Source organism: Lithobates pipiens, unplaced genomic scaffold, assembly GCF_037356315.1.
Source record: "Lithobates pipiens isolate NorthernLeopardFrog02 unplaced genomic scaffold, aLitPip1_a1.2 Scaffold_16, whole genome shotgun sequence".
Classification (NCBI taxonomy): Eukaryota; Metazoa; Chordata; class Amphibia; order Anura; family Ranidae; genus Lithobates; species Lithobates pipiens.
The window spans coordinates 248,913,789-248,940,384 of NW_027507748.1; the positions used below are offsets into that span (position 1 = coordinate 248,913,789).

Genomic DNA, 26,596 nt, shown 5'->3' on the forward strand with positions numbered 1-26,596 from the left:
ACCACTTCCCACCAGGCCAATGCACATATACGGCCGGGTGGGAGCCGTCTACTTCTGATAGGACGTTCAGGAACGTCCTTCAGAAGGAGCGGGATCGTGCCCGCGCGGCGGCGCGATCCCGATGTGCTCGTGTCACCCGGACATGGCGCATCTCAGATCGGCAGGAGGGCTCTGTGATTGGCCCTCCTGATCACATGACGGCCATCATGTGATGTAAACAAACAGCCGGTTGCTAGGCAATCGGCTCCTCCTCTCCTCACACAGAAGTCATTGCTAAGGAGAGGAGAGCAGATCGCTGCAGCCGGCTGATGATCAGCGAGTATGAGCGTTTTTTTACTCACTGATCACCAGTCTAGTGTAAACACACAACACACCACACAGTGTAAACACACGTCACCACATATGCCCCCAAAACATACATGTCCCCAAATAACAAAAACACATGTCCCTAATAATAAAAACATGTCCCCCACATATGGCCCACTAAAATCACATGTCCCAATGATTATCTGCACACATATGTACATGATCATCTGCGTAGATATGTCCGTGATCACACAAACCAATTATTATACACTTAACGGAATTTTTTTACCAAAAACCATGTAGCAGAATACATTTTGGCTTAAATTTATGACAAAATTTGATTTTATTGGATTTCTTTTCAAATAGAAAAAAGAAAATAGTTTTTTTTCCAAATTTCCGCTTTTTTGGCGCTTATATATCGCAAAAAATAAAAAACGGAGTCATGAATAAATATCACCAAAATAAAGCTCTATTTGTGCGAACAAAATGATAAAAATTTAATTTGGGTACAGTGTAGCATGACCGCGCAATTGTCACTGAAAGCGCTAGAGCGATGAAAGATAAAAATTGGGCTGGGAAGGAAGGGGGCGAAAGTGCCCTGTATTGTAGTGGTTAAGAAGTTTTGTCATGCTTTTTTCTTTTACAAGGGATGTTTACATTCCTTGTAATGGGAATATAAGCGACAATCTTTTTTTTTTTATTTTTTTTTTTTAAGTGTAAAAATAAAAACCGTAAAAGAATTATCGTTAGAGTGAAAGCATTAATTCTAGCCCTAGACCTGCTCTGTGACTCAAAACATGCAACCTGTATACTTTTCTTAAACGTTGCCTATGAAGCTTTTTAAGGGTAAAATTTTGTCACCATTCCACGAGCGGGCACAATTCTGTTAGGTATCAATTTACTCGGCGTAACATTATCTTTCACAATCTAAATAAAAAAATTGGGCTAACTTTTTCTAACGTTTTCTTATTTTTTAACTTACAAAAGTGTAGGGCTGCAACTAACAATTATTTTCATAATCGATTAGTTGGCCGATTATTGTTTCGATTAATCACCTTGAAAAAAAATAAAAATAAAAAAAGTCAATTTTGCTGCAATTTTACTTTTTTTTGGCCCAATTTGTTGGGCAGATAAAAAAAAAAAAAGCAAATTGCTGCAAAAACGCATTATTGCATGCTTTTCTGCAGCTTCTCCATTGAAGTATATTGAACTAAGAAAAAACAAAATGGCACCGTTTTCTGTTAAACAAAAATAAAAAAAAGTCCTTGTCTTTTCCAAATACGCAGCAGCTGAAAAAAAACATGGATGTGAACGTGTCCCATAGGAAACCATGTAAATGAAATAATGGGGTTAAAAAAAAAAAAAAAAACTAAAATTAGTGCAAAAAGAGCAAATAATCGCTACTGTAAGGGGCTCATTTTTGACTATGGGACAGTGAAAGTAATATTTACAGTAGCAATTTGCTCTTTTTGTACTATAAAGGGCTAATTTGAGTTTTTTTTTCGAACCCCATTATGTTAGTGGGCGATTAATCGATTATGAAAATAGTAAATCGATTAATTTCATAATCGATTAGTTGTTTCGGCCCTACAAAAAAAGTGTATTTTTTCCCCCAAAAAAGTGTGCTTGTAAAAGCGCAGCGCAAATACGATGTGACAGAAAGTATTGCAAGGACCGCCATTTTATTCTCTAGGGTGTTAGAAAAAAATAAAAATATATTGTTTGCAGATTCTAAGTAATTTTCTTGCCAAAAAAAACAGTTTTTAACTTGTAAAACACCAAATCTCAGAAAGAGGGGCATGCACAAGCGTGCACGTGGGCAATACATGTGACCGGCTGTGATTGGATATAGCCGGTCACATGGAAAGAACCATTTTTTTTTTGTCTCTTTACCCCGATCTGGGATGGGCTGTGTCCAAGGGACACGTCTCATCCACGATCGCCCAGGGGACCGCAAGGGCGGCGAGATACTGAGGATGTCATGATGCCAATCCAGGATGGGAGATCCCATCTGCGGACGTCATAACTATAGCCCGGTATTAAAGTGGTTAAAGTGGTTTTCCACCTAAAAAAAAATAATAATTTGGAATTTTTATTTTTTTAACTCACCTCTAAATGTCTGTTGCTAGGGGGTCCCTCGTAGTCCGCCTCCTTCTGCGTCTGGGCTCTTAACGTGGCTCAGCTCTGCCCCCTTCCTCTTGTCAATTATCTGGGACACGTGACAGGTCCCAGATGATTGCTGGCCAATCATGGCACGCGGCGCCGCTCACTCATGTGCAATGGGTGCCCGGCTGTGCCTACAGTCACAATGCCAGGGCCCCAAAAGGCAGGACTTCGATCCTCCGCATCGCTGGACCCTGGGACAGCTAAGTGTCTGATTATTGAAAGTCAGCAGCAGTATTTATATTGTATTATAGTGTTTGCTATAAAAATGCATTGATTACATAAAATGTCACTGGCTGGGAAGGGGGGGGGGGGGGATCAAGGGGTTAACGGTGTTCCCTCAGTGTGGTTCTAACTGAAGGGGGAGGGGACTGACCTAGAGGAAGTGACGGATCGTGGTTCCTAGCTATTAAGAACACACGATCCGTCACTCCACACACACACACACACACACACACACACACGACCCTGTTCCTGCTTCTCGTGTCCACGATCACTCGTGGCCGGCAGTCATCGCGACCGCCGGGCACAAGCATTGCCACCCCCGCAGTGCAGCAGGCGTGCGCCTGCTATCCAGATCCCGCAAACTGACATATAGCTATGACGGTTCACGGGATTGTGCTTACCTGCTACAGTAAAATGAATGCGGCTGGTCGGCAAGCGGTTAATGTTGAATGTAAAAAGTTATGCACTTGGGGGCTAAAAATGTGCAGGCATCATACATAGTAGGGGGGGGGGGGGGGGGGGGGAGTACAAATGGGGGAAATCAACAATAGAGAAGGATATGGGTGTTCTAGCAGATCATAAGCTTTTTCAGATAGGCAGACTCCAGCAGCAGATCCACCTGGGATGAGAATAAGTGCAGCCATAAGCTAAAATAGCAAGGTCTTACTACTGCTAGAGAGCCAATTGAGTGACATCAATGGTGGGACAAATATAGGCATGGCTAGCCAATCCTGCCTAAGTCTCCAGACCACTGCAACCACTGTGCTCACAAATCAGTTTCTCTCTGGTCAGCACCATGTTAATATGTTTGTTTTATGGAGCTAGAGTTGGGGGCAGCAGCGACAACCAATGTTAAGCAGTTAATTTACATGCCAGAAACAGCTAGTGTAGGAATATTAGGATGATAAAGTTAACCATCTAGTGTGCCCAATATCAGTTACCTCTGTCCAGTAACAAATCAATTAGGAACATTAAGTTTTTATATTAATTAGTGTTTGCAGTAGAACTTACAAATATATTTTAACAAGGTTTAAGCTTTGAAGAACCCCAACTTCTTAAAGATTTTATTTGGAGGTGTGAGCGTGAGATTTATTTGGTTTAATCAATTAGGGAAATTATTAGCCCTCTTTTCTGTATTGTATTTGCCAGAGTGCATATCAGCCAATTGGTTTTTATAGAAAATTTTTCCAAGCAAACAATACAAATAAAACAATAACAAAGTAATATCAAGCAGGTAAGCACTGCATTGGTTACATAAATCATGAACTGTATATACCAGCATATCTACATTAGGGTAGTCCCAAGGGACATCAAGCTAAACCTCTAGCCACTGTCTAGCAGAGCGTGGTAGCTTTACCCGCTAGGATAACCAAGAGAGAAGGAAGAAGTGAAGAGTAGAGAAGGGTAGAGGGGGGGAAAAGGGGAGGTAGGAATAAAAGGGAGGGGGGAGGGTCGGCCTGCGAAGCAAGAGTATCTAGAGAGTGAAGCACAGACGGGGAATGAGAATTCAGTTGCAGGGAGTAGCAAGTGGTACCATGTATGGATACATCATGTGTTGCTTTTATACCAAGATGACCAAATTGCCCATTGTTTATCAAATTTTTGTTTGTTGCCGTTCTTACTGGCCAACAAAGATTCATACACAGTGTGATTGGGTAATATATAGTACTTCTGAAACATTTGGTGCTTTATCAGTCTTCCAGTTTCTTGCAAGTAGCGTCCTAGCAGCTAACAAGACATGCATTATTTCCAATTCTGAAATCAACTCTTCAAATTAAAGTGAGGAGTGACAAGCTTGGGCTTGTACTGCATGTCGTAATTGTAAATAATAAAATTGATGCTTAGGAAGATTGAACTCCTGCAATAAACGTATACTTCTAATACTCATAAATCGATACATCTGGTAAAATGTGGGCGATACCGTAGGAGTGCCACAGTTCAAACCCATTGAGCTTGTTGAGATTATTATGTCATTTAGGAGGTGTAAACATTAAAGGCTGTTATTTGAAGAATTATGTTCACGGTTACAGAACGTTTCCCACAGAGTAAAAGTGAGTCAACAGTATTTAGCCAAGAAGAGGCCTGCCTCTAAACACAAGTCAGGCAGATGAGCATTCAAGTAGCTTAGAAATGGGGTCATTGCCACCCTCCATGCCCCAATCCAACAAGGTGTTGAAGTTGAGCCGCTAAAAAAAATATTTCTTGGCATTAGAAACTGCTCAGCCACACAGGTCCTTAGACAGTTTAAAGCAGTTGTACAGCCGCGGAAGTTTTTTTTTTTTTCTTCCTGACCTGCAAAGGAAATGGCATAATGAGCTAGTATGCAATGCATACTAGCTCATTTTTATATATATATATATATATATATATATATATATATATATATATATATATATATATATATATATATATATATATATATATATATATATATATATATATATATATATATATATATATATATATATATATATATATATATACATACATATACACATACATATACACACACACACACACACACACATACACACCCCAAAAAAATTTGTACATCAAGTGTAGATATATTTTATGTCATGTGTGTATGGCATTACCATGTCACATTGCAATGTGCTAGGTTTACATTTTTATTACAACAATCATGTCATGAGATTAGGGATACAGTCACTTGCCTCATGTAAAGTCCCAATAATTCTCCTCGCCACTCATACATAAAATCTAGTAGATTAAAAGTATATAATCAGCAGAAAATCTTTTATATCAAAAGCTCATTGCATTGAACAATGATCATAAATTAAGTGTCATCTGATCACATGTTTTCAATGATTCAGAATCCGTGCTCACAGTATGGAGCAGCATAAGTGCATATTAAAATTAGAAGATATTACACTGATACAGAAACAGAAAAAAAAAAAAAAAAAAAAAAAAAAAAAAATGTACCAAAATGCATCACCACATTTTTAACAATGGGATACTCAAAAAAAAAAAAAAAAAAAAAACCAACAACATAATATGCAAGAGCAGAAAAAAAAAAGTTTATGTATAAATGAGATTAGGGGGTGGGGGGACATAGAAAACAGGGGACTCAAGGCAAAGGAATTATAAATACGGTAATTACAAATAAGTATATCAGAGACATCAGAGTACATGATTCCCAGGATACAAAAAATTGGCCAGACTAGGAAGTGTAGAAATGCTTACCCAATTCATAACATAACCGATGGAGTGACCCAAGGTGAATTCACTGGGAGACCTTAATACCCCTTTCACACAGAGCCGCCCTAGGCGTCAGCGGCAAAGCGGCTATTTGGCCACTAGAGGGGTAGCTTTAACCCCTTCTAGCAGCCTAAAAGGGGTTTAAAGGGGTTGTATTGCAGAGTTGCCCCACTGATTTCAATGAGGAGCAGCAGTGGAGGAGCGGTGAGTTCACCTCTCCTTCACCGCTCAAAAAAAAAACTGCTAGCAGGACCTTTTCTAACGCCCTGCCAGCGCACCACTCCAGTGTGAAAGCCCTCACACTGGAGTGCATGGAGCAGCCGTTTTAGGATGGTTTGCAGTCATTAATTTTAACGCTATATCGCCTGCAAAACGCCCCCAGTGTGAAAGGGGTCTAACAGGTGTGGTTTTACAGGAATGGAAATCAACATTGGCAAAATTTACTATAAAGAAGAAAATGTATTAAGTGGGAGAAACTAAGTGTACACATGGTAAAGAGTAGTTAACAATAGGCACAGCAAGTGTAACTACCTAAAAATGCCTAAAATTACAAAATCATCCCAAAAGCAAACACTGAGACAACCATGAAGATTACAACTACAGTCCGGCAGATCAGGCAACTGGCAATAGAACAGAAATAAGCATACATCATTCAATGTCCACTTACAAAGTCTAGAAACAACCATAGACCACAATTGAGAAACCCAATTATAAAAAAAGAAATGTAAGCCTGGATCTTAGGGCTATTCCTACCTTGAGGTGCCTATGTGGTACACGTGCTCTGCCAGTAACATTGCATAAAGTAGCTTGAATGCATTTAGCACTGGTTAGATATAGATAGAAGATCCCCTTACCACACCTCACGGAGGCATGCAGATCGCACGCTCAGAGAGGTCAGGCATTCTGCATCGATGTCAGCGCAAGGCGCCACGGGCACAGCGCCATGTCACACGTCTTGTTCTGGAAGGAACAAGCTGGCCATGTTGGAAATGGGAACCCGCACCTCAACGCAACACTGGGGGCTAACACTGCAGACACCCATGGATGTGGGAAAAACAGAAAAACCCACAAACAAACCCATCGTTCATTGCCTTACCACAAAATTGTGCCAGTGTAAGCCCATATAACCATAAATGAGCAAAAAAAAAAAAAGTCAGAGAGATCTCCCGTTTCAGGGGGATAAATCTCACTCCCCACACAACTAGATGCGTTACCACTTTTAATAATCAATCTCAACAAAATTACTAACATTGTCAGAAAACACTAGCATATTCTCACAAATTACGAGGTACTGGAGAAACTGGTGTGGACTACTCCTAAAGTTATGTTCCATAGAAACACTTCCATACGAGACATGGTCATCCCTAGCCATTTTAATTTAGACAGCAAAAAGGATCTTTGCCATAGCCTTCCTTATGGCACTTATCTCTGTGGTAATTTTAATTTCTGTACATTTATTGACAGAGATCAACATTATCGTTTTCAATACTTTATTTATGGCCAAATAGGCATAGTTTATCTACTCAAGTGCCCATATAACTGCTTTTACGCGGGGAAAACCAAGTGTAAGGATTGCATACGTGACCATGGACCAATATTGTAAGGTAACCATTGAAATGCTATGGGGTAGCACTCTTCACCCTTCCATCCTAACCCTCATTTTTTTTATAGATTAAAATCTGCTGTTTGGGAGGGGCCGTGTCTGCATCAAGCTGTTCTGCAGCCGGTTGTTTGACACCAACACATTCTGAAACATTATATGGGTGTTATATGGATGTTCTGTATGGTAGCTTATATGCGCTGGCACCGGCACAATTTTATATATTTATTTGTGGTAAGGCAATGGACATTGGGTTTATCTGTATTTCCCTTGTCTGAGGATGTCCATGGTGTTGTCAGTCCCCAGTGTTATGGTAAGGTGCGGCTTCCCATTTCCAACATGGCCAGCCTGTTCCTTCTGGTGGGAAACGTGTGTCTTCACACTGTGGGGGACGGCAAATTTGTTTGGCAATTAACCGGAGCATTATATATTATAGCCAGTGCCAAATACATTCAGGTCACATTATGCGGTGTTGCTGGTGAAACATGTGTACCACATAGTCACCTTGAGGTATGAATGGCCCTAAGATTCACAAAAGATTAGACTTTTTAAGTGGACATTCAATGACGTATGCTTATTTCCGTTTTATCCCCTTATTTTTGTTCTAATGCCAGTTACCTGATCTGACAGACTGTAGTTGTAATCTGCATTGTCGTCTCAGTGTAAGCTTTTGGGATGAGTTGTACTTTTAGGCATTTTTTGAAAGGTACGCTTGCTGTGACCAATCGGTAATTAATCTTTACCTTGTATACACTTATAATATCTTCCACTTAAAAGTGATTGTTATTTAAAAATAACAAAAAAACTTTACAAACATGTTATACTTTTTGCTCTGTGCAATTGATTTCCACAGGGCAGCCTGGATCCTCCTCTTCTAGGGTCCCTCTTGGCTGCTCCTGGCCCCTCCCTCCTGTCAAGTGCCCCCACAGCAAGCAGCTTGCTATGGGGCACCCAAGCTGAGCTGCAGCTCTGTGTCCATTCAGATGCCACCTGCCAGTGCGATCCAGTGCCACCTGCCAATGCCAGTTAGTGCCATCTGCCAATGCCATCTACCAGTGCCACCTGCCAGTTGGTGCCACCTGCCAGTGCCAAGCAGTGCCACCTGCCAGTGTAATCCAGTGCCACCTGCCAATGCCAGTTAGTGCCACGTGCCAATGCCACCTGTCAGTGCCACGTGCCATCCAGTGCTACCCAATGCCACCTGCCAATGCCAGTTAGTGCCACATGCTAATGCCATCTGCCAGTGCCACCTACCAGTGCCAAGCAGTGCTACTTGCCAGTGAAAATCCAGCGCCACCTGCCAATGCCAGTTAGTGCCACCTGCCACTTGCCAGTTAGTGGCACCTGCCAGTGCAATCCAGTGCTACCTGCCAGTGCCAGTTAGTGCCATCTGCCAGTGCAATCCAGTGCCACGTGCCAATCTGTGCCACCCATTGCCACCTGTCAGTGCCACCTGCCAATGCCAATCAGTGCCACCTGCCAGTGCTGCCCATCAGTGCCACCTGCCAGTGAGTGCTGCCCATCAGTGGCACCTCAGTGCTGTCTATTGGTGCCCATCAATGCCACCTGCCAGTGTCCATCAGTTCCAACCTCAATACTGCCCCATCAGTGCCCATTAGTGCAGCCTATCAAAGCACATCAATGAAGGAGAAAAAAAATACGTATTTGCAAAATCTTATAACAAAACAAAAGTTGATTATATATATATATATATATATATATATATATATATATATATATATATATATATATATATATATATATATATATATATATATATATATATATTTTTTTTTTTTTTTTTTTTAAATATGGTCTTTTTCTCTTGGCATCAGGTATGAGCAATTCTTATTGTCCGATGCCCCAGACATGCAGTTCTGGCGCTGGGCAGAGGATTTAAATAACTGGCTCCTAATTTTTTTCAGCTGGCTCCTAGATTCTAAGCAAATTTGTCAAGCCCTGTCTTAAAGTGATAGAATCTAAAATTCCAGTGAATGCAATAATAAAATCCAATAAAGTGAAACACAACCAAAATATACAAACAAGTCAAAAGTGAAATTGCTCTTCTGAAAAATGATAACCAATTCTTAATACGTAAATCTTACCTCCATTAGGAGTATAACAGCCCATGGAAGTATCCTTTAGTGGGAATGCGTGACTCCAGTTGATGGCTATACCGGGAAGTGTTTTTCAAGATGCTAGTGATGTCCAGCCAGATTGTAGTCTCCCTATGCTGATGGCCCGCTGAGCCTTCAAACCCTACAGTGACTGAGTGCCACTCTGGTTCTGACAAGTTTAGCACTGTAAACCCAGTGCTGAGAATGAAATTGTTTGCTGCAAGCATGTCTCAGAGACTGAGTGGAGGGTGGCTGTTGCTGATGTTTCATCATGTGTCTGTACATAAGTGAAATATTCTCTAAATTTGAACATATGCAGTTATGCTGCATAAGCACTGAAAAGTGAAACGCGTTAATCCTGCTTGCCCACCTTTTGTGAACAGTGCCCAATGTTCCTTAAATTTATGATCATTGTTCACTGTATTGAGTTTTTGATATATTGTACAAAGGGCCCCCCCAACTTCTCTTCTAGAGTCTCCTGCAGATGACCTTGGCTCTTCCTCAGAGAGAGTGTCCACATAAGCTGTGTAGACACACACAGCACAGCACAGCCACCCCACCATAGGATTTGACTGACAGCAGCGGGAACCAATAGATCCTGCTGCTCTCAGTAAAGCTTGACAATGCATGAAGAGGAGAGCAGGTCTGTTGGCAGGGGCAGAGATGGAACAAGAGTGGTGTCAGTTAAGTGTTTAGGGGTGCGAGCATAGACATGAAGGTTTTTTACCTTAATCCAGAAAATGTTTAAAAAAAAAAAAAAAAAAAAAAAAAAAAAAAAAAAAAAAAATGTTTGCTTTTGGAACCACTTTAACTACTTCCCACCCGGCCAATGTACATATATGGCCGGGTGGGAGCTCTCTACTTCTGAGTGGACGTTCCTGAACGTCCATCAGAAGTAGGGGGATCGAGCGCGTGCCCACGCAGCGGCGCGATCCCAATGCGCCCGTGTCACCCGGACACGGCACATCTCGGATCAGCAGGAGGGCTCTGTGATCGGCCCTCCTGATCACATGACGACCGTGTCCAATCACGGCCGTCATGTGATGTAAACAAACAGCCGGTTGCTGGGCAATCGGCTCCTCCTCTCCTCACACAGAAGTCATCGCTGAGGAGAGGAGAGCAGATCGCTGCAGCCGGCTGGTGGTCAGTGAGTATAAGCTGTTTTTTTACTCACTGATCACCAGTCTAGTGTAAACACACAACACACCACACAGTATAAACACAATGTCCCCAAATAATAAAAACATGTCCCCCACATATGTCCCAATGATTATCTGCACACATATGTCCGTGATCACAAACCAATTATTATATACTTAACCTAATTTTTTTTTACCAAAAACTTGTAGCAGAATACATTTTGGCTTAAATTTATGACAAAATTTGATTTTATTGGATTTCTTTTAAAATAGAAAGAAGAAAATATATTTTTTTACCAAAATTTCCGCTCTTTTTTCGCTTATATCACAAAAAATAAAAAACGGAGTCGTTAATAAAGAAGACCAAAATAAAGCTCTATTTGTGCAAACAAAATGTTAACAATTTAATTTGGGTAAAGCGTAGCATGACCGCGCAATTGTCATTGAAATTGTGAGAACGATGAAAGCTGAAAATTGGGCTGGGAAGGAAGGGGGCGAAAGTGCCCTGTATTGTAGTGGTTAAAGTGATGACACAGATTAAAAATAATGCAAATTATTTACTTGTGATATAGCTTGCGTGTATAAAAAAAAAAAAAAAAAAAAAAAATCAATAAAAAATACTTTCTCAGCGCTAGACAAATGCAATGTGCCCAGATGAACTGCATTCATAGGGAACCATTATTTTTTGGTTGCAACACTTTAGCAATAAGCTCACAAATGCACCACAGCACATCTGGGTTGAATGAACCCTAAAATAAATGTATTGCAATTGTGTTTAAATTCTTTCTCCTTACTTATCCCTCACGCACAGAGAGCTTAACCGGTTCCCGACTGGCGCACACCGATGTACGTCGGCAGAATCCCACGGCTGGGCAAATAGGCGTACATGTACATCCCTTTAAAAATTTGCCGCCACGCCATCGCACGCACACCGCCCAGGACCTCCGTGAGTCAGGTTGCGGGTCTCGTGGACTCTGTCCGCGGGGATAGCCAAGATCGTCTCACGGAGAAGAAGAACAGAGAGATGCTAATGTAAACAAGCTTCTCCCCATTCTGCCTAGAGACAGTCACTGATCTCTGCTCCCTGTGATCGGGAGCAGAGATCAATGACATGTCACATGTAGCCACGCCACCCCACAGTTAGAATCACGCCCCAGGACATATTTAACCCCTACACTGCCATTAGGTTTGAATGGTTAACCCCTTCACTGCCAGTGTCCTTTACACAGGAATCAGTGCATTTCTATAGCACTGATTGCTGTATATATGATAATGGTCCCAAAAAATGTGTCAAAAGTGTCCGATGTGTCCGCCATAATGTCGCAGTCACGGAAAAAAAATGAAAAATAAAAAAAATATATAAATGCCATAAAACTATCCCCTATTTTGTAAACACTATAACTTTTGCGCAAACCAATCAATAAACGCTTATTGGTTTTTTTGTTTTACCAAAAATATGTAGAAGAATAGAATCAGCCTAAACTGAGAAAAAAAAATAAAAAAAGTTTTTTTTTTTTAATATATTTTTGGGGGATATTTATTATAGCAAAACATAAAAAAAAGATGTGTTTTTTTCAAAATGGTCGCTCTTTTTTTTTTTTTTGATTTATAGCGCAAAAAATAAAAAACGCAAGGGTGATCAAATACCACCAAAAGAAAGCTCTATTTGTGGGACAAAAAAAAGGAAGTCAATTTTGTTTGGGAGCCACGTCACACGACCGCGCAATTGTCAGTTAAAGCAACGCAGTACCGAATTGCAAAAAATGCTCTGGTCTTTGGCCAGCAAAATGGTCCGGGGCTTAAGTGGTAATAAAAACACACACACACACACACACACACACACACACACACACACACACACCTGTTACAAGCATTGAGCATTTTTGTTTATTTTTATGCCCATGAAAGCCCCTCTAGGTAAGCTTATATGTCCTAGCACACATGCTGTATGTGTTTACAGATGTATTATAAAAGAGGAGCGCTTACATGCTGAAAAAAAATAAATAAAAGCGAGCATAAATGCTAGATGCGATCAGCATATGAATGTTAATGAATTCCAATTGCTAGAATAAATTAATATTCTTGTCAAAAGAACACATTAAAATTCAAGTTAGACTTACCGGTAACTTGTTTTCCAATAGACTTTCAGGACAGTCACTCGAGATCATGGCTCCACCTCCCACAGGAAACACCTCCTCCATCAGAGCTTTTTAAAAGTCTCCACGCAGCCTCCTCAGTTGTTTGTAGAGACTCTCCAACCCCTGCTGCAACACATAAGTGACAGTTATAACATAGTATTACAGCAAATCACATACACCACAGGGCGGGTTATTGCTGTCCTGAAAGTCTACTGGAAAACAAGTTACCGGTAAGTCTAACTTGAATTTTCCAAAACGACTTTCAGGACAGCCACCCGAGAGGATTACCGTGACTTACTCCATTCAGGGCGGGACAACAGCCTGTAAGACTTTCCTTCCAAAAGCCTGATCCCCAGCCGATAACAGATCTAGTCTATCATGGCGGGCAAATGTCATTAGACTTTACCAGGTAGCAGCCTTACATATCTGTTCTGGGGTGGCGCCAGCCTTCTCTGCCCAACTCATTGCTGTAGCCCTTGTGGAATGAGCCCGGACATTCACTGGACTCCTCTGCCTAGCACAGGAACATGCTTCCGAAATTGCCATTCTCAGCCATCTGGCTATGGTCCCTTTGGATGCCTGCTTTCCCTTTTTAGTGCTGGAAAATTTAACAAAAAGAGCATCCAATTGTCTAAACTTATAAATAACTTAGAACTGCCCTCTTAACATCCAAGGTGTGGAAATCTTCTTTCTTACCCGATGGATCAGAGCAGAATGTAGGGAGAATTATCTCCTGGGAACTATTTTGAAATGATGCCACCTTGGGCAAAAAATTAGGGTCTGTTTTAAGGACTAACCTGTCCGGAAAAACAAAAAAAAGAACGGCTCCCTGATTGATAATGCCTGCAACTCACTGACTGCGAGCTGAAGTAATGGCTACTAAAAAAACGTTTTTCAAAGTAATCCATCTCAGGGAAGCTGAAACAATAGGTTCGAATGGACCCTTGGTCAGGGCCTGCAGGACAGTAGACAGGTCCCAGCCTGGGCAATTTTTAGATACTACAGGCCTAGAGCGAGAAAGAGCTCTAAAGAATCTGATTATTAGAGGGTCCGATGCCAAAGGTTTCTACAAAAAAGACCCCTAAAGCGGCCACCTGCACCTTTAGGGCCGGTTCACACTGCAGGCGAGGAGACTCCGACTTGCCTCGCCGCGACCTGCCGCGACCTCAGCGGCAACTTGCAGATGACTTCTGTATAGAAGTCAATGCAAGTCGCCCCGAGGTCGCCCAAAAGTAGTACAGGAACCTTTTTTCTGAGTCGGAGCGACTCGAGTCGCTCCTCTCATTACGGTTCCATTGTACAGAACGGGGGCGACTTGCGAGAGCGAGGCGAGGCGAGTCGTGTCGCCTCGCATTGCCCGCTGTGTGAACCGGCTCTTAGGGTGCTGATTGCTAACTTATTATCTGCACCTTCCTGTAGGAATTCCAAAACCAAAGCAATTCGTCTCGGTGACTTAGCTGAAGTCCTGCACCAGGAGTTAAACACCTTCCAGTATTTAAAATATATTGCCCTGGTAACTTTCTTCCTACTGGACAACAAGGTAGCAACCAGCCTGTCTGAGAAACCCTTCTTCAAGAGCTGCTCTTCAGAAACCAAGCCGTGAGCCTTAGTTTTGCTAGGTCTTGATGGACGAGATGGCCCTGCTGGAGGAGATCTTGTCTTAGAGGGAGATGCCAGAATGTTCTTTGTTGCATCTGGAGAAGGGCCGAGAACCATGCTTGTTTGGGCCAAAAGGGGGTGATCAGAATTACCCGCTTCCTCTTCCCTGATTTTCCATAACACCCGGGGAATCAACTGAAACGGGGGAAAGACATAGCCTATAAGAAAATTCCAGCTGTGTGCTAAGGCGTCCACTCCCAATGACCTCTCGTGCCTGTTCAGGGAGAAAAAGAGGGACCTGGGCATTTTCATGAGTGGCAAAAAGATCTACCTCTGGCTGACCCCAGACCCACTCTGCCTCTAGGACCTGGTTCCTGCTGAGAAAGTGTGCTTTTTTGTTCAGGGACCCTTTTAGGTGTATTGCTGACAAGGATCGAGTAAACCCCTCTGCCCAGCCCAGGATACCTTTTGCTAGAACCTGCAGTGCCCTGCTTCTGGTTCCTCCCTGTCTGTTCACATATACCACCACCGTGGCATTTTCCGACAGGATCTGGACATGTTGCTTCTGAACCACGTCTGCGAAGGCCCGAATTGCCTTCTCCACTGCCTTCAGTTCCATCCAATTTGAGGACCTCTTTACGTCTTCTATGGACCATGAGCCCTGGACCCACTGGGTGTCCACATGGGCCCCCCCAACCCCAGGCGCTGGCGTCGGTTGTCAGCCACACCTGGACCGGGAAGGACCACTGAAAGCAGCTCTGTGTTTCTCCACCACCACAGACCTCTTCTTACCGAGGTGGGGATCCTCACCAGATCGTCTAGAGAGCTCTGACGATGATCCCAAACCTCTAGCAGGAAAGTCTGAAGAGGCCTGAAGTGATGCCTTGCCCATTGGGAATGGAGGAAGTCAATGTCCCTAATACCGACATAACCTTCCTGATGGGTCGGGGCTGGTTGCATTGTAACTGAGCTACCCCCTGGACCAGCTTCTCCTTCTTTTCTTCCGGCAGGAAGATCTTTTGGTCTATGGAGCTGAATCGAAACCCCAGGAATGTCACTTCCTGAGCGGGCACCAGATTTGACTTCTGAAGATTTATGATCCAACCTAATTTCCTTTAGGTGGACGCAAGCTCTGTCGAGATCCCTCTGCAACCCCTCCCTGGACTGAGCAAAAAATAATAAATCATCCAGATAAGCAATCACTGAGATTCCCTCCAGGCAAAGGGGAGCCAACGCTTCTGCCATAATTTTGGTGAATACCCTTGGGGATGACGACAGACCAAAAGGGAGTGCCGTGAACTATAGATGAATGACCTTGCGCCCTTCCCTTAGTGCCAACCTCAGATATTTCTGAGATCCGCTCCAAATCGGGACATGGAGGTACGCATCCAGTAAATCCACGGATGCCATATAGCATCCTAGGGACAGGAGGTTTCTTACGGAAAAAATATAGAATCCATCCGAAACCTCTCGTACCGCACTGACCCGTTTAGACCCTTGAGGTTCAAAATTAGACAGAACTTTCCCGAAGGTTTCTTGACCAGTAAAATCCCTGACCTAGCTCCTCTGCTGGGACTGGTAAAACAACCCCTTGAAACATCAGGTCCTGTATTAGGGACTTCATAGCAAGGGCCTTGATTGGGTCCCTGGGAACATTGGTGACCAGGAATCTTTGAGGGGGAAACTCGGTAAACTCGATTTTGTTACCCTGGGAAACCATCCTCAAAACAAATTGATTTTGAGTAATGGTCTCCCACTGAGGGAGAAACCCCCGAAGTCTCCTCCCTACTGACTAGAGAGTAATTGTGGCTTAGAGGTGGACGCAGGAGGATTGAGGAGGACTCCCCCTTTACCCTTGGACTTCTGCGCCCAAGACTTCCTCCTATTTTGCGTCCTATCCTCAGCTTGTCCCCGAAAAAAAACGTTTACGTGCCTGCGCCAGCTTTTTATTTACGGGAAAGGACTTCTTCCTATGCGCCGTTCGGTCCAAAAATAGAGTCTAACTCTGAACCAAACAATAGATCCCCCGAAAAAGGTATGCCAGACAACCTATTTTTCTAGGCCGTGTCCCCTGGCCAAGTCTTCAGCCACAAGACCCGTCTAACCGAATTGGTCAGGGCAGCTGACCTGGCCGACATGCGGACAGATTCCGCCGAGGCATCAGCAATATAGGCAATAGCCGCGGACAGAGTAGCAAAGGAATCCAGGATCTCTTGCTTAGGGGAATCAGCCACAATGTGAGATTTTAATTGGTTAATCCAATGGTCCAGATTCCTTGCCACACAGGTTGTTGCCATGGCTGGTTTCAAATTCATCATCACCAACTGCCAGGCCCTTTTCAAAAGCAGATCCATCTTCTTACCATAGGTTCCTTTAAAGTGCCCATGTCCTCAAAAGCTAGATCCGTTGATTTTGATACCTGGGAAAAGGCTGAATCCAGCTTTGCAACCTTGTGCCACACTAGGTCTGGGCTGTCTTCAAAAGGAAACCTCCTCCTTTGTGATCTGGAAAAAAAGGTTTTTTTCTCCGGCTCCAAATATTTTCTTTTTATCATGTTAAACACCAGGGAATGCATCTGGAAGGTGCGAGATCTGTTATCTCCTAAGCCCGCATACATTCAGTCATGTAAGAAAAGCTCCTTCTTTTCCTCTTCAATACCCAAAGTGGCATAAATCACTTTAAGGAGGCCCCCCCACTTGCCCCCTTGTCCGTATCACTTTCTATTGCGTAGAACAAACACCGCTGCCGGTCCCGGATTCAAAAACGCCGCTGCGCCTGACTGGAAATAAGGTGCCAGTTGGTCCTCCTCTCTCCTCCTGCGTTCCCACGCCAGGAAATTACACGGTACACCACCGGAAGTCCCGCCCCCATTCCCGAAGGACACGGCCGAGCCCTCTCGGCCACCCGAGACTATTCAAATAAATACGGCCGCCACTCTGACCAGGGGACAGAAAATACCCCCGGCGCGCTGGCTCCCCCTGAGCACGGAAGGAGGAGAGAGAGCCCATGCCGCCGTCCAGGCTGGGAGGCAAATGGGCAGACCAGCTCCTGCAAACAGAGAAAAAAAAATTTCAGGTGAGAGACCCCACGACCTCCAGGACCACCCTAGAGATCATGGCTCCCACCGGAGGTGTTCCTCCAGGCTGGAGGAAACACAAAACTGAGGAGGCTGCGTGGAGACTAACCTTAAAAGGCTCTGATGGAGGAGGCGTTTCCTGTGGGGGGTGGAGCCATGATCTCGGGTGGCTGTCCTGAAAGTCGTTTTGGAATGTGGTAGTAAACCGTAGTTGAGGAAAAAAATGCCTTCCCTGCAAGGCATTGTCCTAATATGCTAGTATGCATCACATACTAGCATATAAGAGACTTCCTTCAAAATGAAGCCCTCCAGTGCAGCGCTGTCACAGTAGAAAGGACTTCAATCACCCCCAACCCCCCCCCCGGTCTTCCCTCCTGGTTCGAGGTCTCCGGCGCGATATCACGCCTGTCGGACCTTAGAGCGTATGCACCTGTGATGTCACCGGCAGCATGAACTCCTAAACTGTGCAAGTTTGGGAGATATTCACAGTACCTACAGATAAGCCTTATTATAGGCTTAGCTGTAAGTGCATGATAGAACAGAGTTTACTACCACTTTAACATGAAAAACACTAAAATGCACCTGTAATTATTATTAAAATTTTAATGTTTTTTTTTTTTTTTTTTTTTTTTTTTTTTTTTTAATGCAGCATTTTCCTGTAAGGGGTTTTGGCATCCAGAAGAGCTTAGAAAGACGCCCTGTATGCACAAGGGCTTATAGTCAGGGCTACAAAAATAATTTGTTCTTTTTTTATTGGGGTTCATATAAAATAAAACATCTACTTTGTACTGCTAATCTTCTTCCTACACATGTAAAAGCATTGTATTATTTTCACCTACAGTATGATGAAAGAACGCTGTTAACACAACCAAGAAAATCATCACAGCAATTGCTCATCCCTTATCAGATGGCTAAGGCCTCATTCACACGGCCAATTACTTCCACGTCCTGTGTAAGTATGTTTAGCCAGCACAGAGATGCAAAACTTTCAGCTGACTTTCTACTAGTGGATGGTCATCTTTAGAGGCAATAGTAAAGCAACCTGGATGCTCCTCTTCTCTGGTCCCATGCCGGTGCTCCTGGCTCCTCCCTCCTGCCAGGTGCTCCCACAGCAAACAGCTTGCTGTGGGGGAACCCAAGCAGGGCGCTCCCGAACCACAGCTCTGAGTGTCTATTCACACACGGAGCCATGGCTCAACCACTGATTGACCAATAAGGAGTGCGAGTCCCATTAGAGGCAAGGCTCTCGTGAATATTGCTGGAGTGGGGGGGGGGGGGGGGGGTCGGTCACATAAGTATTAGGGGGGCTGCTGCACACAGGTTTTTTTTTTACCATCATGCATAGGATGCATGAAAGGAAAAAAAAACCTTGTGCTTTCACAACCACTTTAAGGCTTGGTTCACACTGCTCATAAGGCTTTGCTTGCGACTTCCGTCTGACCTGACCCAACTTATATGCCATTTAGGAGACTGTACAAGGGCTGAAATCGCACCCGTCAGACCAAAGTAGTGATGGAACCTTTTCTAAAGTTGGAGCAACTTGTATAACATCAATTAAGACGGCTATTGAATTTGACATGTAATGCGACTTGGGGTCTCACATGTTGGATCCCATGTTGCAGCAGTGTCAAAAAAGCCCTAAACTACTGCCATCAAATCCATGCATTTTCATTTTCAAGCACCCAGCAGCACAAGTGCAGCATCCAGCCCCACTGCCTTCATAATGCACTTCATCAGTGGTTTCAAATTCACCATTTCCTTCCTCAATACATATAACCTAAGCAGACTAAGCAGCTTAAAAAAAATAATATTTCATTCATTGGATTTTGCAAAGTTGTAATTTCATAAAATTCATCAGCCAGGAAGCTGCACATGGGACGTACTTGGACATTCCAACATGACAATGATCCAAAACACAAGGCCAAGTTGACCTGTCATTGACTACAGCAGAATAAAGTGAAGGTTCTGGTGTGAAGAATTTACAGGTACTTACAAGAATTTACAGAAACTGGAGGCTTTTGCCAAGAGGAATGGGCAGCTTTAACATCTGAGCAGATAAAGAGCCTCATCCACAAATACCACAAAATATTTCAAGTGGTCATTGATGTTAAAGGGGGCAATATACAGTATTAAGAACTGGGGTGTGTGAACTTTTGATCAGGGTAGTTTCTGTTGCATTAGGATTTAAAAAAAAAAAAAAAAAAAAAAAGTGTAAACACAGTTGATAATAAATGGCTTCAGCCAAACGCTAACCATGAATGAAATCATTTATATTCTCTGAAAAATGGCCAAGAAATCATAAATTCTGCCAGGGTATGTAAACTTATGAGCAAAAAATGCATTAGCTATTTTGCCCTTGTTTCTGCTGTTACATGAGCTTTAAGGATTTTATTTTGTTAAAAGTTAAATCTTTATTGCCAATCACCTTCCTCGTCCACTGATGTATTCAGAGCACAGTGAAAAGTGTCTGTCAAAGTTAGGGCAGAGATGTCTTTAGCTGGCCATAGGGGGAGTCCATTACTTTCATCCATTCGAGATGGATGGGGGAATCCTTGCTGCTGTGTCTTTGTATTCTGACAGCGAGAAAGACTCTTCCCCCTCCCCCTAGAGCTAGTGTTCGCACTGGAAAATCTCCCCTTTCTTACTTTTCTCGGGTTAGCCCAAAATTGTATTTTACTTTCATGATAATGGTAAAGAGAACAAATAGATAGAATAATCTACCTAAAGGGGCCACCGACAGCAATAAAAACCCAACAGGTATTTTAACCACCTCAGCCCCAGAAGGATTTAACACCTTACTGACCAGGCCATTTTTTATGATACGGCACTGCATCACTAACTGACAATTGAGCGGTTGTGGGACGTTGTACCCAATCAAAATTGATTTTCTTCCTCTTTGCCATTTTAGCCGGCGCCATGAAGCTCGAGCCGTGCAGCTTCAGCAGTTACAAGATCTACCCGGGCCATGGCCAGAGGTACGCCAGGACTTACAGCAAGGTGTTCCAGTTCCTGAATGCAAAATACGAGTCTACTTTCCTTTCCAAGAGGAACCCTTGACAAATCAACTGGTCTGTTCTGTGCAGACAAAAAAAACACACACAAGAAAGGGCAGTCAGAAGAAATCCAGAAAAAAAACTCTCTGTGCAGTGAAGTTCCAGAGGGCTATTATTGGTGCTTCTCTGGCTGAAATTATGGCCAAGAGAAACCCGAAGCCTGAAGTGCAAAAGGCTCAGAGGGAGAAAGCCATTAGAGCTGCAAAAGAGGCAAAGAAAGGCTAAACAGGCTACCAAAAAGACCATTCCTGCTAAGGGTCCAACAAAGGTTGCACGCAAGTAGAAGATAGCCAAGCCAGTAAAAATGGCGGCTGCCCGTGTTGGAGGAAAACGCTCTAAGCATGTTCCTACTGGATGTGTTAATAAATTACTATTTTGAAAAAAAATAATAATGAATTGATGTTTTTTTTCTTCCTCACAAATAGGGCTTTCTTTTGTTGGTATTTGATTACCTTGGTTGATTACCTTTTTGCGCTATAAACAAAAAAAAAAAAAAAACTTTCTGCTATAATACATAAGCAAAAAAAGACTATTACACACCCTAAAGAGTTAAACTATAAAAAGAATTCTTGCTTAAAAAAAGTTATATACAGTAAATTATTAGCACAATACTCCAAATCCCCCCCCATATACCAAGTAGGAGCTGCCTGTATGACGAGGGGGATCCTAAGTGGTCATACGCTCCTCTAACATAGTCCTCTAAAACCAAACACGCTTCGAAGGGAAGAGATAATCCACATAAACCAAAGTGTAGAATGTGTAACCCCCACAACCGGCAATCCCACACTCCCAAATGCAAAGCACTCTGCAAGATGCCTAAAATATGGCTCTAAGCCAACTATCAACGGGACCCCTACAGCTCATTCCTAGAACGGGCCAGTGTGTGTCTGTGTAATTACAAATACATCTATCACACTATTCCATAGTGGAAAGATGCACTGTATAGATACCTCCAAAAATATCCTAGTCATTGTCAGTCAATGGGGCTGAAGAAAACAGGATAGAATAGAAGCACATATAAATGCAATTAAAGTTTTTGCATCGGTTTGAACAGTAGGAAAAACCCGGACACACAGGTAAAGGTAGCCAAAAAAGTGATCAGTCCCGACTGCTTTAATCCAGGCAGGTTATTTGTTAAGGGCAAGGAGATATAAGAACACCGATATAAAAAAAAAAAAGGCATTAAGAATGTTATACTGGTCACATCAGATATTCATTTGCCATACTGGGGAAATTGCCACAAACTCAAATGTAATAAAGTATGACGGCATGAGGGAAATCCCACAGTGCGGAGGCAATTCCTTTCACTCAGTTATGTTGAGGCTTCTCAATGCTTCAGTATGCTTAAATGGCTCACAAGTGCCACTCGTCACCGTACAAGAATTCCACATGTAGCTGAAGGAGTCAGCCTGTCAGTATATTCCCGATACATGCAGCTCTTCTAGTAGGTAGTTTCCTTATCCGATGTTCGGATTATACCAATCAGTATTGTATTCCAGCGTGTTAATCAGACATAACGATTCTCCCAAGTCCTTACAGATGGTTAGATTGATTTTTCCATTCAGATGGGATTCTTCAGTCACTGCATCAGATATTTCGGTTCAATGTCCCTCAAAGTTGATGGCTGAGTCACATAGGGATCGGGGGGGGCATGACCCAGCGTTTACATGTTCCGTTCCTGTACACAAAAATTCATCATAACAGTTGTTTTTGAATCCCATCTGAACGGAAAAAAAATCTAAGGACTTAGGAGAATCAATATTTCTGATTAACACACTGGAATACATGCAGGAGGCATGTATATCCTTATAGGTGAGCACTGTGCCATTTATAATTGATGAGAGTGAGTTTTCATGCACTTTAAAGCAACATTTTAGAGGGCAAGAAGTACAAAATACTGATGTATCTGGTAGTTTTTGTCCTGCAGCGCAAAGTCAGTACAGAAGGCCATACAGGAGGGGAGAGGAAAAAAAATAAAAAATACCAGGGTAACAGAGCTTGGAAAATACACATCACTAAGCTGCAAAAGGACAAGTCTGAAGACATGCTTTCCTGGATTCCTCAGGTAAATGACCGCCTGTGCATTTTCAGAAGCCACCGAGTTCAGGTAAAACATCAAACTGCTGCTTCACTTTAAAGTGGAAGTCCGCCCCAACACTTAAAAATTGTCCACTGCAATCATTAATGTGAGCCAAGTTCAGCCTTATGTCTCAAAATCTAAAAAAAATCACAGTTTTTTTTACCTTTATTTTGCAGAATGCACTGCCGTCATATGACTTCAAATCTACTTCCTTCTGAGACTAAAATCAGCCAGTGGGTGTGGTTACTGATATCTAGTGACATCAAATCCTGGGAGGGATACCGTTCCTGTGTACTCGCCAGTGGGCGTATACAGGATGGGAGGTGCTAATCAAAAGGTTCCAAAAGGTTCCTGCCCAGTGTTCTCTAAATGTACATGCCTATGAGAAGAAAAAAAAAAAGAAGAAAAAGCCCCATCCACACTGGGGGGATGCAGTGCACATATACAGTATAGCTGTGCACAGGAGAAGGGAGCTCTGGGGGGAGGGGCAGACGACTCTCAGTGTAGCTGGAAGTGCTTTGGGGTTTCAGCTCACAGTCTACAATGACCACAGTACAGGCAACCACACTAATGCTCTGTTTCCACTAGTACAACTTGTCATGTGACTTTGGACACAAAGTTACATGACAAGTCACAGCCCATTGATTTCAATGGCACCCATTTACACCTATAAGACTTTGAAGATCATCAACTTTGAAAAGGTATCTGCAACGCTTTGATGCAACTTCCGATGCAACTGATCCAGAGAGAGTAAAGGTGCATCAAAGTCACACTCCAAAGCTGTGCGATTTAGAGTGCGACTTTGATCCAACTTTACACTCTGGATCAAAGTCGCATCAAAAGTTGTCTCAACGTAGTGCTGGCACCTTTTCACAATCGCATAGATGAGAACGTGTGCCACTGAAATCAATCAGCTGTGACTTGTCATGCGATTTTGTGTCCAAAGTCACGACAAGTCGCACTAGTGGAAACTGAGCCTTAACTGCTTGCCGGCTGTCATGAAGGCCAGGCAGCGCGGCTCTCGTTGCACGAGGGCATCATATGACGCCCTCCCATTTAAACATGGAATGTACACGATGACGGCTTGTCATGGAGACACAGCTCGCCATCGAGGGGGGTGAACCGCCATTGGGCATGGTGGTTTACCACATGATCGGGTGTGATGAAGTCACTGTATAGATAATGATTTTAAGAATCTATAACTATAGTGGGATTTTCAAAGAGATAATATTTGAGAAAAACATGGATAGCTGCTACCTGTACTTTTAACCGCTTGCCGCCCACAGATGTAAAACGCCACAGGCAAGCAAATAGCCGTACCTGGGAGATCGAGAGCGTGAGCACGATGTCGAGAGAGAGCAAGAACGCGATCTCTCATTCCCCCCCTCCCCACTTCCCTTTTACTTATCTGAGCCCTCATTCAATCCAGTGCTATGCACATCAGCAGCTCTTCTCTCCCCTTATTTCTGGGGCACCAGGAGCCACTGGCATCCAGTGCTGTCAAAGAGAATAACAAGGAGGCGGGCCAAGTTCTGATCTCTATGTCAATGAAGAAGCGGGGCTCAGGAGCGAGCACACACAAGGTGCCCCATTGGAAGCAGCATCCCATGGGGGGGAAATCGGACAGATAGGAGAGGCCAGGAACGCCATCAAGGGACCCAGGAAGAGGAAGATCAGGGCCACTCTGTGCAATTCTATTGCATAGAGCAGGTAGGTATAGATCTTTATTAGTGTTATATTTTTTCTCATAGTTATTAGTATTAGTTTTTTCCTTTACAAACTTTATAGGGAATGTAAACACTCAAGTTTTTACACCTTAAAAGCGGAGGTCCACCCTAAAGTGGACCTTCTGCTGATTGGAATCCTCCCCCCCTCCGGCGCCACAATTGGCACCTTTCAGGGGGGAGGGGGGTGCAGGTACCTGTACAGTACAGGTATCTGCACCCACTTCCTGGATAGAGCTCTGCGGAAAGGGGCGTAGATTACACCCCTTTCCGAAAGTCCCCCGCTGCCTGCTGGGAAACACACAGATCCCAGAGGCAGCGGGTCCATCCTCATTGCGCAGCGCGGCTCTCGCATGCGCAGTAGGGAACCAGGAAATGAAGCCGAAAGGCTCCACTTCCTGATTCCCATACCCAAGATGGCGGCGGCAGCACCCGAGAGTCGATCGAGAGATCGGCTTCGGGTGCCGATATCGCGGGCGTGCTGGACAGGTAAGTGTCACTATATTAAAAGTCAGCAGCTGCAGTATTTGTAGCTGCTGGCTTTAAAAAAAAAAAAAAAAAAAAAAAAACGCGGAGTCCCGGCGGACTCCCGCTTTAATGCATTCTATATATCAAAAAAAAAAAAAAAAAAAAAACTTCTGTAGTGCAGCAGCCCCCCAGAGAACCCCCTCCCCTTTTACTTACCTGAACCTGATAGTTCTAGCAACAGGGATGAGCACAGCAGCTCCAGCCACTCTCGGGTCCTCATCGGATAGATTGATAGCAGCGGGAGCCATTGGCTCCTGCCAATCAAATCTAGTGACGTGAGGGCGGTGGCAGAGTCCTGCTGTCTGCATCAATGGGCACAGCTGCAGGACCCTGGAGTGCACCCGCACGGGAGCCCCCATGGAATGCAACTCTCTGTGGGGGCACTCGAGGAGAGGAGGAGCGTCCCTGAGGAACCCCAGAACAGGAAGATCTGGCCTCTCTGTGCACAGAGGTGGCATGACGTTACATCACTCCCCTTTTCTTTTTTAACTTTTAACTTTTATCTTTGCCTGTTTTCTTAGCCATGAGACAGCCTTGACTCTTCACTTTATCCTTTGTGATGTCCCTTTCTTCTTCTCACTGTTGCCATTTCCAAAAAGTTTAGGAGTGGTCCTTACCTTGGTTATGCTGCTGCAATGCAGAGCATTATTTTTTTTCATCTGTTGGACCATGACTGTCCCACACCGGACAATGCTTAACATTACATGAGGATATTTAGACGTACTGTTGTTAGTGTGACTTCTGCATTGTGTTATGTTCTGCACTGTGATATTCACCTTTATTTAAGTAAAAGGTTGCACATTACAAAAAAAAAACAAACGAGACACACCACACCTCAGCAAACGATATCCCCAACGTTGGCTCTCCTATACAGCACAGGTTTTTCCACATTATAGCCAATCAGCAACCATGAAGGAAGCAATGTCACAAGAAATAAACAAATCACACACCACAGCTAAAAACACAGAATGCACCAAAAACACTCAAACTGCAAGTAAATTGATGCACTTTAAATGTATATCAATGCAGGTGCCAGTGCTAGACTAAAAAGGTGCAAACCAGCCCTAAAGGCAAAAGTGGAGAAGGATTCAAACACCTGTCAGATTATTGCTGTCTCCACCCCTGATAAACGTTTAGTAATAATTGTAAGCAAAACGAATGTTAAGAAAAAAAAAAATCCCCAATTTTGGGTTGTCACCATAACAAAAATATAAAAGAAGCCTTCCTATGGGGACAATAGTTCCAGAGACTCTCATTTTGGAGGACTTTCCCCTCACTTCCTGTTTTGACTATGGGACAGGAAGTGAAGAGAGATTTATTAAAGGGGGGGTTCTATTTCTACTTTAACAAGTGCGTCAAAACAAAATTCTATACGTACATATTTGGGTGCAGACTAGTGTCTATATACATTGTATCCCTCTCCATATGATTCAAGAAGAAGCAGGTTTTACTGTGTTATACCATATGCACATTATGTATACAAAGTGCAACCTCGCCCTCATAGGAAATCAATAGGACACGCAGCTCAGCAATGCCTGAACCGAAAGCAAAGGCAGACGAGCCGCACTGCTGATCTCAAACATTGGAACATCGCTGGCCAAGAAGGAGTTCCTTCTCCTAGAACACACTCAC

At 43.3% G+C, this 26,596-nt stretch overlaps 1 protein-coding gene and 1 pseudogene across 2 annotated transcripts in view; one reads left to right on the forward strand and one right to left on the reverse strand.

Moving 5' to 3' along the window:
• PIK3C2B (phosphatidylinositol-4-phosphate 3-kinase catalytic subunit type 2 beta) overlaps positions 1-26,596 on the reverse strand; it is a 935,041-nt gene that overhangs the window by 908,286 nt on the left and 159 nt on the right. The window lies entirely within an intron of this gene.
• Positions 20,496-21,011, forward strand: LOC143984133 (large ribosomal subunit protein eL24 pseudogene; annotated as a pseudogene).